We start from the raw sequence: 15487 nt of genomic DNA on the forward strand, positions 1-15487 counted from the left end.
CCGCTGCGCACCCGCGGTTAGACCCTCTGCCGCCGCCTGGTTGTCCCGGGCGGGAGATGGTTCAGAGCATCCCGAGGCCGGCGCGCCTTCGGTGCCCTCCTACTGGCGGCAGGCGGAGGGACCGCCGGGCCGCGGGGCAGGGCATCCTCGCCAGGGCTTGGCCTTGTGTCCCAGGCCCCGGGATGAGCAACCTTCCCCCTACTTCCCGTGCCCCCTCCTCTCCTGCCCGCGGGGAGGCGAAGGAGAAGCGCCACCATGGGCCCGGCAGTTAGTCAAGTAACTATAACAACTAAACATTTAAAATGTCAGCATCTGTGGTGGGTTGCGTTTCCGCATAACTGGAGACAAAGTGGAAACACGACGGGAGCGCCTTGTAAGAGGAAGTAGGGAGAGGCCGGGCCAGGAAGGGAAGTGGAGGGAAACCAGGTGATGCAGGTGGACAAAGAAGGGGGTGGGCCAGTGAGGATGAGAGAGAAAAGCGAGGACCAGGGAGGGAGACCGGAGAAAGACACGCATGAATGAGGCTGTGGAGGAAAGTCTCGCAGAGACAGGTGGAGGGGAGAGTTTCCTCCATCGCCCTCCTGGGGTCTGAGCCAGTCAACTCCTGAAAGGCTTTGCGATGGCACACCTCCTTTTGGCGAGATCTCCGGCATCCCCAGTGGGCACACACTTGCCTGCTGCCCTTCCTGGGGCTGCATCAGGTTGAGGGCAGTCATAATGAGTCCCGACTCTGCAGGTGTGGCTTGGGAATAGGGGACAGAGTGCTTCTGAATAGGAGGGAGAGAGAAGTGAGGAACGCTGGTTCTCTTACAGAGATGCACAACATGGGACATGGCTAGTTACTCTCAGAGCTTCCTTCTCTGAGGTTGTTTAAGCTCCCCGCCCTCACCATCAGAGACTTGTTGGGAAGAATAGCTAACGTCACACATTTTAGGAACACCCCGGTGCTGCCCAGCAAGTCAGGTGCCAGGGAAGGATGCTGAGATGAGTTCTTGGAGGCATGGTTCCCGTGAGCCTCAGAGAACATGCATCTGGTGGATTGAAGACCAGGAGAGAATTTCGTGGTGGGTGGGATGAAGATGTTTTGTACAAATGGTTTCCAGAGTGAGAGGATTTCTTTGAAAATAGAACTAAGTAGCTAGAGCAGCCTCTGTTACAAGGCTCTCTGACAGGGAGGAGCAGGAACCCCAGGAGGGGGAAGACTTCTGACTGTGTCATCCTAGGGAAGAAGCTTAGGAAATGCATCTCAAAAGTGAGAAAGTTGACCTGGATGATCTCCAAGCTTCCCCTTAGGTCTAAGAGGGTTTAAGTGTGTGCATCAGTTGACCTATTAATCTAGGGATGAGAGAGAAGAAATTCATACGTGGGAATTTCGGGGCTGATCAAAAATCCTGCGAGTGAGAAGTGATGGGATTTTGCATCATCTCTTCCTCTGTGGGGAAGGCTGGCTCTATCATACAGTGCAGAATGGAGCCTTGAAGTTGCTGGCACTCATTAAGGGAAAACAAAACTTAGGTTAAAAAGGGGTGCAGAACAGATCATGCTCAAACATGCAACAGACCTTTCCTAATGTGCTTTAAAGGAGCTTGCTGTACTTCTTGAGATCAAGGGAGTTGTTTGCATTCTAGAAGACTAACTACCCCTCTTTTTAAGAAATACTTCATTCGCTGTTTCTTTACATTTTTGCCTTGGCCAGGGGGTGGCAGGTACCAGAGAGCTTCATCAAACTTCATCAGGCTTAGAGAGCTTTGAATTAGCCCCTGAAGCAAAGCAGGTAACCAGAAAGAATAATTTTCTCTCACTCGGGAAGATAATAAATAATTCAGGAGTAGGTTAATTAAATGGATGGTCTGAGCAGCTGGTTGACTGATAGACATTTGACTCAAAACCGAGCATTATTGCAATCCCATGTTGGCCTCTACTCTTCTGGTTTCCAGTGCTCAGCCCCCTGTCGAGGGGTAGCTGGACATGGTCAGGTTCGAAGTCTGGGTCAGGTCCGGACCTCCTTCCTGACCTGGCAAGATTCCAGTTTCTGATGATGAAAAGAGTTTGTGCTCTTTGAATTCAAATTACAGTAACAACTCCCAAGTCTCAGCCCCTTTTCCTTTCCTAGTCTTTTCTGTCACCCTCTCTGCAAAGAAAACAATCCAAAGCCACAACTGCATTGCTTTAGTTCCTGAACACTGAAAGGGGAAATCTGAGACACATCTACACAATCTGTGTACCCATTGTGTGTGTGGGGGTGTTGGTTATATGGTGATGATTATTTCAACCAAAATTTAGTTAGCCTGTGTTATACTGTGTTTTCTTTTTTTCCAGCGTCTTATGTTCCTTATACATTTCTTGATCTGACAAGCCATATTGATTGCTTACTACATATTGACATCCTAAATAATGACTTGGGCACTTAACAATTTACAGCAGTTAAAAGACCTGTCCCCCTGCCATGTCTGGGCTGAAGAAAAGAAGATGGTTCTTCTTACCTAATTGTACATACTTAGGGACAGTAAGAGTAGTTGCTGTTTGCTGAGTGTTTGTTGTAGGCCAGTCTTAGGGACTTACAGAGGACTCCTCAGGTGTATCTTCAATTGCTTACCTGTCTCCTCTTGCAGACAGGAAGTCTGGAAGCAAGGATGGATGTGGCCAGTCATAGCACAACTCAGTTTTTAAAAGTGACTCTAGGTATTTTTAAAAGAAAATTTTAAAGCCAGAATTTTTAAAACTTTCAAGTTTTGCTTTTTACTTTGAAAATTTATCTGCATTTGTTTTCAAATGGAAAGATTTCACATTACTGATTAATTTATGCTATACGAGCCACCGTCTTTGAGTATATTTGTTACATTTAGAAGATGCAGAATAAAACTGAGGATTTTTTTGTCTGTGTGGCTTTGCATACCATCAGATACATGGTCCCTTATTGCCCAGGCAGCCTTTTTGTCCTTGCAACTGACATTTTACAGATGAAAAGACTATATGAAGAGGATATGAAACTTGCCTAAGGTTGCACAGCTGGTATGCATTAGAGCATTAGAGTGTTTAGCTGAGTCTCAGGCTCTTATGCCCATGTCCCTTTTCTAACTCTTGTCACTGTCTTTGGATTGTTTAGCTTTGATAATAGTGAATAATATTCCTATCCAAAGAATTATCTTTTTATGTATAGATGAAGGATTTGGAGTTGGAATTTCTGATTAGAGTCACAACAACAGGAAGACGACACCAAACAGACTGTATATCCTTTTTAAAAAGAGAAAATTCTATTTCATTTTTTGAAAAAAAAATATATTTTTTCTGTTTATACAAGTTCATTGCCCCGAATTTTGAAAGGACAGGTACATAGTCATGGACCAAAATCACTGCTAATGTCATCATCCAGAAGAGGTTTGGATGTCTCTTCTTCCAAACATTGTGTGTGTGTATTTTTAAAAATGCAGTTGGGTGTTTAGAAGGGGAAAAAGTGTTCTAAAGGGTTTCAGATGCGAAGTGATGTCTGTTTCCAGCCAATATAAAATGAACAATGTTACTCGCAAGAGCCCTCTCAGCTCCAGCTTGGTTGAGCCTGTTTGCAGACTGTCTCATTTATATAAACACAGATGAAACCATTCTTTGAAAAGATCGAAGATTCATACCAGTTCTTTCAGATTTTTAGTTAAAAAAAATGTTTTTTAAATATCTAGAGTCACTTTTAAAAACCGAGTTTTGCGGCATACAACTAAAATTAATTTCCAATGATATTTCTTTGGATTCACAGCAGCATTTGCCATTGGAGAGTTTTAACAGGCCCCAACAGAGGATAACAAATAATGCTGACTGAGGGGCAGTTTTTCTAGGTGAAATATCTTTATGATTGAGCCTTCAGCCAGTTCCAGCCTGTGTCACAGGGAACTGAGCAGACCTCTCAGTTTCTCAGATTATCCATCTGGAAATGAAAATAATGGGTTTACGTGATATGGTTGGATGCCTGGGCTTGTCCCTTGAGGATCCTGCTTTGATCTGTCCAGATGGGGGTGCTGCCCTCTTCGCTCTGCCTTACTGGTCTCCACTGTCTGGAGTGTTTGAGGCATCCCCATCTCCTGCGGTATGTCACTCGTAGATGTGATGTTCGCACATCCTTCTTCCCCCACTCCCCTCCTCTCTCATCCCCCACCGTGTTCTTCCTCCACTGCCTCACAGCTAACAGGACGATGCTTCGTAAGAGCAGGGGACCCTTACTGCTTATCATGGTTTCTCTGGAGCCTGGAACAGTGCCTGCCATGTAGAAGGGGCTCAGTAAATCCTCATATAGCTTAATGATGAGGCTGGCAAATATTTTTAATTTGGTGTAGAAAGGCAAATAGAAGACTTTTTTTTTTTAAACGTTTTGGCTGTGTGGGATCCTAGTTCTGGACCAGGGACCGAACCTGTGCCCCTAGTGACGAAAGTGTGAAGATTCAACCAGTGGACTGCCAGGGAAGTCCTGAAGACGTTCTTACATATACTAAAATACAGCCAAAATATAAACTATAAAACTCTAAAAATGATCTCTAAACCGAGACTAAGCTCTTAGACTCTAATGGAGCCACCAGTGTTTCTGTGCACAGTGTCAGAGGCATTGAGAGCCTTAGAGAATCTTGGTTGGGACATGCCCTGCTACAGGGCACGGGATTGCAGACTGAGGCTGGGATCTCAGGAGAGCTCTTGGGACAGTGTCCACAGCAGTTTGGTGCTGGGGGCCTGCCGCATGGTAGTGTCTGCCTGCCTGCAGTTGGCCTCCGACTCTTCCCATCTCATGGCCCCAACTCCACAGGTAGACTCTGTTGCCTCCCAGAAACGTGCATTTTATTCCTCTTTCCACAAGGAAAGACTTCTACCCTCTTAGGTCTAAATTCTGCATATTTTTTCACTGTCTCGTTCAAATCTCACCTTGTCAACTCTACTCACTCCAGCCTACCATAGGCTTCTAAGAAAGCTCATGTAGCTCACTTTCTCATGTGTGTGTAGGACACTTTCACGTGTGTGTCCCGAACTCTCTAAGTACAGTAGGCACTGTTAGTCGGGAGGGTCCTTATCTGTTCATGTCATGCATTCACAGAACTTAGGAGGATACGGTGACCACATGGGGATCATGTGGCTGGCAGTGGGTGGTCTTCAGATTGGCCATGAAAGGAGGAATGAAAATCACCTCTTTGGTAGCCTCGTTTGGCTCATTGACTCAAGAGTTCACCCTTTGAGATGTGGTACATATATATTATGGAATATTACTCAACCATAAAAAGGAACGAAGTCAGGTCATTTGCAGAAACATGGATGGACCTAGAGACTGTCATACAGAGTGAAGTAAGTCAAAAAGAGGAAAACGAATATCGTGTATTAACTCATATGTGGGAAAATGGTACAGATGAACCTATTTGCAGGGCAGGAATAGAGATGCAGATGTAGAGAATGGATGTGTGGACAGGGTGGGGGGTGGGGATGAATTGGGAGATTGGGATTGACATATATACACTACCATGTGTAAAATAGGTAGGTAGTGATAGCACAAGGAGCTTAGCACAGTCCTCTGTGATGACCTAGGTGGATGGCAGGTGGGAGGGAGGTCCAGGAGGGAGGGGATATATATATTTATATACGTGTGGCTGATTCACTTTATTGTACAGCAGAAACTAACACAACATTATAAAGCAACTGTACCCCAATTAAAAAAAAAGATCTTACCCTTTGAAGAAAAGAGAAAGCCTGTGGCTCTGGTGACTGTGGTGGCCGGCCTTGAGAGCAGGGCCTGGGCCACAACCGGGTGGCGCTCTGGCTGGGTGCTGTCAGTGCTGGTGAGCTGGCAGCTGCTCCTTCTATTTGCTCCGAGACTTGACCTGGAAGGGATGCACCAGCCAGGTACCGCTGTCACAGAGGTTGGCTTCATCCTTGAGGGGCTGGCCTCTTACTGCAGGCTCGGCACTCCTGTCTGTGTTGGGGCGCTGAGAACAGAACCATCACCGCCTGACCCTGAGGCCATCGTCACAAATAAACAATTCCATCACTCTAGCTGCAGGGCTTGTAAGGGCCTCAGTTACACACAGGCAGATAGAGGGCAGGGACTATCTTCTCTCTTACCTGAGCTTGTGTAGACACTGATTAAGTGTGTGTTGAATTGGATTGGAGATTTCTATCCAGTCTCCATCATTTAGTTATACCAACCCAGCTTTAGACTCAGGCTGCCTGGTCAAGCTGTTTTCTCTAGTTCTGTCCTGTTGCTACCTTTTGCTCAGCCTTCTCTGTGTTTCCCTGGTTACCTGAGAGAGAAAATGGGATTACACCTAACCCTGCAGTTTCTACTTTGGACTCTCTCTGGCTCCTCTCATTGTTCAAAGTGATTAAATTTTTTTATTGTGGTAAGATAAATTGGCCATTTAAAAATCATTTTTAAGTTTACAGTTCAGTTGCATTAAGTCTCTTCATGTGATTGTACAACTGTCACCACTATCCATCTCCAGAATTTCCCATCATTCCACACTGAAACTCCATACCCGTTAAACAGTAACTTCCCATTCCCCCGTCCCCTCAGCCCCTGACAACCACCATTTCACTTTCTGTCTTTAGGAATTTGACTATTCTATGCACCTTATATGGGGCTTTCCTGATGGCTCAGACAGTAAAGAATCTGCCTGTAATGTAGGAGACGCGGGTTTGATCCCTGCGTCAGGAAGATCCCTTGGAGGAGGGCATGGCAACCCACCCCGGTATTCTTGCCTGCATAATCCCATGGACAGCGGAGCCTGGTGGAATACGGTCCATAGGGTTGCAAAGAGTCAGCTCTGACTGAGGCGGCTTAGCACATGTACCTTATATAAGTGGAGTCACATAGTATTTGTCCTTCTGTGTCGGCTTATTTCACTTAGTGTAACATCCTCAATGTTCGTCCATGTTGAAGAAGGTGACTGCAATTCATTTCTTTTTTTTTTTTTATTCTTTTTTTTTTTTAATTCATTACTTTTTAAGGTGGAAGATATTCCAGTGTATGTGTATACCACATTTTGTATATACATTCATCTGTTGGTTCCACCTTTTGGCTGTTATTGTGAATAGTGTTGCTGTGAACATGGGTGTGCAAATATCTCTTTGATACCCTGTTTTTCATTTTTGGTGTATGCTTTATTGACTATGCCAAAGCCTTTGACTGTGTGGATCACAATAAACTGGAAAATTCTGAAAGAGATGGGAATACCAGACCACCTGACCTGCCTCTTGAGAAACCTGTATGCAGGTCAGGAAGCAACAGTTAGAACTGGACATGGAACAATAGACTGGTTCCAAATAGGAAAAGGAGTACGTCAAGGCTGTATATTGTCACCCTGCTTATTTAACTTCTGTGCAGAGTACATCATGAGATATGCTGGGCTGGAGGAAGCACAAGCTGGAATCAAGATTGCCAGGAAGAATATCAATAACCTCAGATATGGATGACACCACCCTTATGGCAGAAAGTGAAGAAGAACTAAAAAGCCTCTTGATGAAAATGAAAGAGGAAAGTGAAAAAGTTGGCTTAAAGCTCAACATTCAGAAAACGAAGATCATGGCATCTGGTCCCATCATTTCATGGCAAATAGATGGGGAAACAGTATAAACAGTGGCTGACTTTATTTTTTTGGGCTCCAAAATCACTGCAGATGGTGATTGTAGCCATGAAATTAAAAGATGGTTACTCCCTGGAAGGAAAGTTATGACCAACCTAGACAGCATATTAAAAAGCAGAGACATTACTTTGTCAAAAAAGGTCTGTCTAGTCAAGGCTATGGTTTTTTCAGTGGCCATGTATTAATGTGAGAGTTGGACTGTGAAGAAAGCTGAGCGTAGAAGAATTGATGCTTTTGAACTGTGGTGTTGGAGAAGACTCATGAGAGTCCCTTGGACTGCAAGGAGAACCAACCAGTCCGTCCTAAAGGAGATCAGTCCTGGGTTGTTGAGGTCCTTTAATGGACTGGAACCTGGTGGTCTGGAGTCAACGATAAGACAGTAAAGGAGAGAAAGAGGCTGATATTCCTTGGTTTATGCAGAAAGCCAATGAAGCCCCTGGTACGGGGCTTGCTCTGTTCACGGCGCCCTCTCAATGGGGTAAAGGTGCAGAGCGCCTTCTCAAGAGGGTCTTAGAAGCCTGGGCAGGAAAGTGAACTCAGAGGGCCTCTGCACTCCAAAGAAATAGCCTGAGAGAGAGAGAGAAAGAAAGAGAAAGAAAGACACAGGGACCAGAGCTCTGATGGAGCAAAGTTTTATTCAACATTGTGTAGGTATTTATACTGTCTTACAAGATAGCTATTTTCAGAAGAGATAAAATCAAAACTTACAAGTTATCAAGAAAACATGAGGTCATCCATATGAAAGAGAGAGTTGTAAATAACCACTTTTACCATATGGTTCATAAAAAGGAAGAGGGTACTTATCACTGTGTAGAAAAAGTAACAAAGGAAATGCCTGGATTCCTCAGTCCCTCAGCTTGCCTCTCCTCTTAATTCCTGAATATTCAGGAATTAATAAGGAACAGAGAATTCCTGATAGATCCAAAACAGCACACAGAAAGCCTCCTGTTAAATGCTTCCTGACACTGGGTGTTCATTGGAAGGACTGATATTGAAGCTGAAACTCCAGTACTTTGGCCACCTAATGCAAAGAGCTGACTCATTTGAAAAGACCCTGATGCTGGGAAAGATTGAGGGCAGGAGGAGAAGGGGATGACAGCATAAAATGGTTGGATGGCATCACCGACTCAATGGACATGGGTTTGGGTGGACTCAGGGAGTTGGTGATGGACAGGGAGGCCTAGCGTGCTGCGGTTCATGGGGTTGCAAAGAGTTGGACATGACTGAGCGACTGAACTGAACTGATCCCACAAGTGTGTTTAAAAGCAGAGACATTACTCTGTGATCAGAGGTCCATATAATCAAGGTTAAGGTCTTCCCAGTGGTCAACATGCAGTTGTGAGAGTTGGACCATAAAGAAGGCAGAGTGCCAAGGAATTGATGCCTTCAAACTGTGGTGCTGGGGAAGACTCCTGAGAGTCCCTTTGACAGCGAGGAGATCAAGCCAATCAATCTTAAAGGAAATCGACCCTGAATATTCATTTGGAAGGACTGATGCTGAAGTTGAAGCTCCAGTATTTTGGTCACCTGATGAGAAATGCTGACTCATTGGAAAAGACCCTGATGCTGGGAAAGATTGAAGGCAGGAGGAGAGGGTGTCAGAGGATGAAACAGCTGGATGGTGTCACTGATGCAATAGACACGAACTTAGGCAAACTCTGGGAGATAGCGAGGGACAGGGAGGCCCGCCATGTAGCAGTCCATGGGGTTGCAGAATTGGACACAACTGGGTGACTGAACAATAACCCACAAGAGGAAATGCAGGAACTTTTTCAACCAGGAACTTCTGGTCCTCAGTCTTTTCGGCACCAGTTCTGCCTTTTCTTGACTCTCTGGCCCCTGTCTGTTGCTGCTGTCCTCCTTGCTCTAGGATGGACCAACAGCAGTGCCCCAAACATCCTGGGTTTATTTGCTTGCTTAAAAATCTGGTCTGTTTTGCTACATTACTCTGGAATCCTCAAGTCTTCTAGGTGAATAAAATAGTTGCAGAATCTTTCTTCAAGCCTTAGCGTGGAGTCCTAGTTGAACCTTATTGAGAAGTCGTAAATGCTCCTTAAACAGATTTTACCGGATCTGGGGTTTTGCTGTCGCCCCATGACCACAGCCATTTCTTCCAAAGGATTTCATCAGGAAGAGCTAGCAGTGTGTTCTGAGACTTTCAGCCTAGATGTGTGAGGACTGAGAAATGTACCTGATGTTGAGAACAAAGGGATCTTGTGCAAAAATTTTTTGTTGTTCATTTAAACCTTTGCATTTCTGCTCATAAATCTATGGGAAGCCCAAAGGCCCAGCACTTCTTTTGGTGGCTGCCAGGGAGGGGAACCAGGCAACTTTACCTGGGCCGAAGACTCAAGTTCAATTTTACCCCTAAACTGGGGACTGCTGGGTCATGGAAATGAAGAGGTTTTAGCTCACTGGAAGACAGTTTGGGGGATGACTCAATTTCCTAGTTTCTTTAAGTTGTCTTGGGTCACAGAAGTGGTTTTAAAAAGCAAACCAGACTTATAAAAATGTAATACACAGACACACACCCACTTGTGCGCATGTGCATACAGTTACCACCACAACAAAAACTCTCCACAGCAATGCAGATCCCACCTTTTCTTGGCCATAAATTTGGGGAGGATGGAATTTGCTTTCCTCTGTCTCTCTGGGGGTAAGGGTGGCTGCGGGTGGTGGGCATCCTTGTGTGTCCACTTGCAGTCCCCACAGTTGGGGTGGAATGCCTTAGTGGGAGCTGTTAACCACACATCCACACACAACCGGTGACTGCTGCTTACCACCCAGAGGCTCGGGATCAAAGGCCCCCATGCCTGTTTGCATGGTCTGCTCTTGAGTACGTACAGCACCTGGGACTGCCTGTGGGGTGAGGTCCAACTTCTGTGATGCCATCTGGCTGGCTGGAGCCATGACCTCTGGCCCTTTTCAGTGTCTGTAAATACCATAGACAGGTACTCTGGACATGTTTCCACCTGAATGACACACCCACTTCCTTCCTCTGGACTTCCATTTCCTTCCTTCTTTCCTCCTGGAGAGGGAGACACTGCAGGCCAGGCAACTATGAGTCCAGGGTTCACCCCTCGCCCACCCTCATTCCTCAGCTTCCCCATTCACATCCTTTTCAGGTTTTGGCTTCCCATTTATATTGGTGGTTCAGACCGTAAAGAATCTGCCTGCAGTGCAGGAGACCTGGATTCAATCCCTGGGTTGGAATCCCCTGTGAAGGGAATGGCAACTCACTCCAGTATTCTTGCCTGGAGAATTCCATGGACAAAAGAGCCTGGTGGGCTATAGTCCATGGGGTCGCAAAGACTTGGATGTGACTGAGTGACTGACACTTTCACTTTCACCCTCCCTGGCCTGGCACTTGGAGCTCAGCCCCTGGACTGCCCGGGTTGCTCTGGGCTGGCTGGAGCCTGTGGTGGTTGGCGAGTCCCTGGCATTAGGGATCCAGGCCTTGATGGCTCTGTCTCCCTCCTTCCTTCTTCCCTTTCTCTGCAGCTTCCTTCTATTCCTTTTCCTTTGCATAGATCTTACTCTGCCAGAGCCCGCACAGTATTTCTTAGCTCAGCTGGAAGGCCTGAGTGCTGGGATGTTAGCTGACACCACCTCCCTCCCCCAGGGCATCTAGAACTGTGGGCTGATATTTCCAGAACATTAGCTTTAGGTATCTTTTCTGTTTTTGTGTTCACATGGTCCATTTTGACGATGGGATATAGCTCTCCTGCTGGGGAAAAATGCAGGGGAGGAGAGCAGAGTCTTGGAGCTGACTTCCTTTTCTTTTTTTTCCTTATTGGTAACTGATTCATGAACCCTAAAAAAAGAGTTGATAACAACATAGCCAGCTAGCAATAGCAGCCCAGATGGTCCCCTATATAATAGAGGCATTTGTATCCTGGATAAAAAAAATATATTGAAATTGTGTTCTGCAAATCTTACTGAGAAAAGGAATTAGCAGCAACTGCATTCAGGTATTGTGGGTATGAAACTAGCCAAATGATTCTAGTTTTCCAGAATGCAGAGATTAAGGAATGGGAACTGGGAGGTGGAAGGCTCAGATATGGAGACTCAGTGGGGGAAGATGGGTTTGAGGGCATGGCACTGCTCTGGCTGTCGGCCTGAGGTAGCCCACCCTCGGGTTTGTCGGGGGAGAGGGATCCGATCTGATCATGTGTGTGTGGACTTGGAGCTGCACGTCCGGATTTATGTCCACCTCCCACCTGGGGGAGGCTTCAGAGCAGCTGTAGGCAGACCAGGGCCAAAGAGAACAAGTATGCTCCAACTGTCTCTAAATTCTACGTGGACTGGATACACAAATGATGCTTCCCTTGTTCCATAGGCCCAGTGAATCCCCTAGGCCTGCCTGAAATATTTTTTTCTTATAAGTATTTATTGAATCTGTTCCAGTATTGCTTCTGTTGTTTATGTTTTGGTTTCTTGCCCCTGAGGATATGGAAACTTAGCTCCCCAACCAAGGATTGAAGCTGTACCCCCTGCATCTGAAGGCAGAGTCTTAATTAACCACTGGACCTCCAGTGAAGTCCTGGGCCTGAGATCTCTATGGAAGTTTTATTCTTATCAGATATCCTAAGCAGGCCATCGGGTGGGGCTTGGAGATCTTTGAGAGGCATTCTGAACTGTGGTGGCGTCAAGGCTACCTTGGAGGATGAGGGGTGGGGGGAGGGCATCCGTAACCATCAGTGAGTGGGAGTGTGTGAGGGGTGGTGGCTGAGGAGGGCCGGCCTCTTACTGCACGTGGAGTTGCTGTCTGGAGTTGGGAACCAGGGCCAGATGCCGAGGAACCTAAAGCCACTTCATCATTAGCAGACTGTGACTTCTTTGGGATAATTTTTCTTGGAGGTTCTGGAGAGTGATGAGGAAATTGAACTGAAGCCAACCAAGCATATGTGCTGACTGGAGAAAAATGTGTCTGGGCTTGACATCCTTTTCTCTCACTGGTTGGCAGTTTTAGAACCGTAAAGCCTGCCCTAGAAAGGGGCTGGTGGCTAATGGGGCTGAAGCTGCTGCTGAGTGGAGCTCTCAGCAAGCTGCTCTGGGCTTTAGAAAAGTCCCCACATCTCCCCAGGCCTCTTATTTTTCTGTGTGTAAAATGAAGATGCTGAGTAAAGTGATCTCTGTCTAGCCTCCTATCCAGCTCCAGAATTCTGTGGTTCTTCCATTGCCTGATTCATGCATCTCATCTCGTCTGAGCAAGCACATACTTACCACGTGCATCTTGTATTTCTCTTCTTTTTCTCTTGTCATGGTTTTTCTTTTCCGGTAGCCTTCCTGGGCATTCAGTGTCAGATTTCTATGGAGGGAATAATTAGTTAAGGTTCTTAGATATCAAGGCTGCTGCTGCTGCTAAGTCACTTCAGTCGTGTCCGACTCTGTGCGACCCCATAGAGGGCAGCCCACCAGGCTCCTCCGTCCATGGGATTTTCCAGGCAAGAATACTGGAGTGGGTTGCCATTGCCTTCTCTGAGATATCAGGGCAGTCCCCCTTAATCAAAGAAATAACTTATGGAAATGGAATTGGAATTCTCGTAGGATGGACAGAAAGCCTTCAAAACTAGATTTGAAGCAATAAGATAACTTCGATTTTGATCACTGCCCATCTTTTTTCTGTCCCCGATACTCCCAAGGATGGAGAGGGTTATAGACTGAGTCTGGGTCGGTGCCCCTGTGGGCTGTAGTGGTGAGTAGAAGTAACACAGGGATCTCCCAGCCTCCCCAGTAGAAGGACAGGCACCTGGGTTTACCCTCCCACCTGGACTCTGCAAAAGGTGTGTGTGTGTTTTAGTCGCTCTGTCATGTCCAACTCTTTGTGACCTCATGGACTGTAGCCCGACAGGTTCCTTTGTCCATGGAATTTACTAGGCAAGAATACCGGAGTGGGTTGCCATTCCCTTCTCTAGGGGTTTTCCTGACCCAGGGGTTAAACCTGGGTCTTCTACATTGCATGCAGATTCTTTACCTCTGAGCCATCAGGGCTCTGCATCAGAGAGAGGTAATTCTCCAGAGGAAATCAGACTGGTGTAGAAAAGGGGGTATGAATGTTGAGTGACCAAAGAAGTGACTGATGGTCACTACTTGAGCCCTTCAGTTTAACTGTCACCTCCCCTGTAATCAGAGAAAGCAACATTTTCTCTAAAGTAAAGGTTAACTTGTTGCCATAGGCCCTGTGATATGTTATCCTAAGTGAGCTGCCGAAAAAGATCTTATTTATCTTCATTCCAGCCTGATGAGGAGCTGCTGTGCGTTGGCCAGGAGGATGGACTTACTAGACTTGTGGTCCTGAGTGTGTTTCCCTGACTTGGGTAATGACCGCCCACTGCCTCTTAATAAAGTCTCCATTGTCTCACTGTTAAAACATTGGAGGCAAGGTGATGGAGCCTGCAGCTTTCACAGAGACCATTTGGATGAGGACTTAGCAGGAATTTAACAAAGCACATGCTCTAGAAGGAGGAACAGCAATTGTGTGAAGGAAGACTTCCCTGGTGGTCCAGTGGTTGAGAATCCACCTTCCAGTGCAGGGGACGCAGGGCCGATTCTTGCTTGGGGAACCAAGGTCCCACTTGCTGCGGGGCAACTAAGCCCTCGTGTCTTAGCTAGAGAGCCCAAATGCTGCAAAATAAAGAGTCCATGAGCTCTGGAGCCTGCGTGCCATGGCCGAAGAGAAGCCTGCACTCTGCAATGAGGATCCCAAGTACCTCAACTAAGACCCAACTCAGCCGAACAGAAACATAATAATAAAAAAATAAAAACAAAAGTGATGTCTTGCCAGTTTGGTGTCTTCCAGGCTGTTTAGCCCCAAATTCTAGAGCATACGTGGTAGAGTGAAACCCAGCTATTCCTTTTCCTCTTGGGAAAGCAAACCCTTCCCCTCAAATGCCTTCCTCTTTCTGAAAGCCCCCCACGGCCCCGTATCTAGACTGGGCTGAGCAGATGTGTTCAATTACCATTCCCTGCTCCATACAGAGCCAGGACAGGACCCCCTCCCAAGCCCTGTGTGAACCACTTAATATGCCCCCCTCTGCATTCCTACCAGGAGTCACTCTCTTACAATTAGCAAAGTTGGCAACTTCCACCACTCTACAGAGTAAGTTATTTTGCTCTGTAAATGAGAGGCAGCATCAGTTGTCTCCCGAGGGGAGAGGTGATATTATGGCTCAGAGCTGAGTTGTGTGCTGGCACCTCTGTTAAAATTAGCTGCTCCGCTGTTTCAGGGTTGTCGTGAAGGAACTGATGAAGTTTGATGTGGCAGGATTATTAAAGCCAAGGGAGAAATGATTCTAGGACCAGCATGGTGTTTTCAAGAGGTCAGTCCCACTGAGCTGTGGGAGGCAAGTGAAGTGCTGGGCTTGGGGCGGGGACATTGACCTTGGAGAGGAGACGCTGGCAGGACCACACGGAGAATTTGATTGCTGGAGCTGCTTTTTAGTCCATGTTTTCCCTTAATTTTTCAGTTTTTCCTTTGTTATATCAAAACTCCGAGTGAAATATCTTTTTGTTAAAATGCTTTTCTTAAAGATTTTTTTCCCGATGTGGACCATTTTAAAAGTCATTATTAAATTTGTTACAGTCTCATTTCTGTTTTGGTTTTTTGGCTGCAAGGCATGTGGAATCTTTGCTTCCCAGTCGGGGATCTAACCCACCCCTGCTGCATTGGAAGGTGAGGTCTTAACTACTGGACTGCCAGGGACGTCCCTCAAGGAGAATATCTTATTTAAGAAAAAAAAAAAAAAGAAGTGGAAACCTGAGCCAGTAAAGAGTCTGGAGTCCAGGCTCAGCCAGTTGTTGTTGCTGCTGCTGCTGCTAAGTCACTTCAGTCATGTCCCACTCTTAGCGACCCCATGGACTGCAGCCCACCAGGCCTGTCT

At 46.3% G+C, this 15487-nt stretch overlaps 1 protein-coding gene across 1 annotated transcript in view; it reads left to right on the forward strand.

The window, feature by feature from the left end:
• Positions 1-15487, forward strand: part of CNIH3 (cornichon family AMPA receptor auxiliary protein 3) — a 132739-nt gene that overhangs the window by 199 nt on the left and 117053 nt on the right. The window lies entirely within an intron of this gene.

Source organism: Bison bison, unplaced genomic scaffold (assembly GCF_000754665.1).
Source record: "Bison bison bison isolate TAMUID 2011002044 unplaced genomic scaffold, Bison_UMD1.0 scf7180017864317, whole genome shotgun sequence".
Classification (NCBI taxonomy): domain Eukaryota; kingdom Metazoa; phylum Chordata; class Mammalia; order Artiodactyla; family Bovidae; genus Bison; species Bison bison.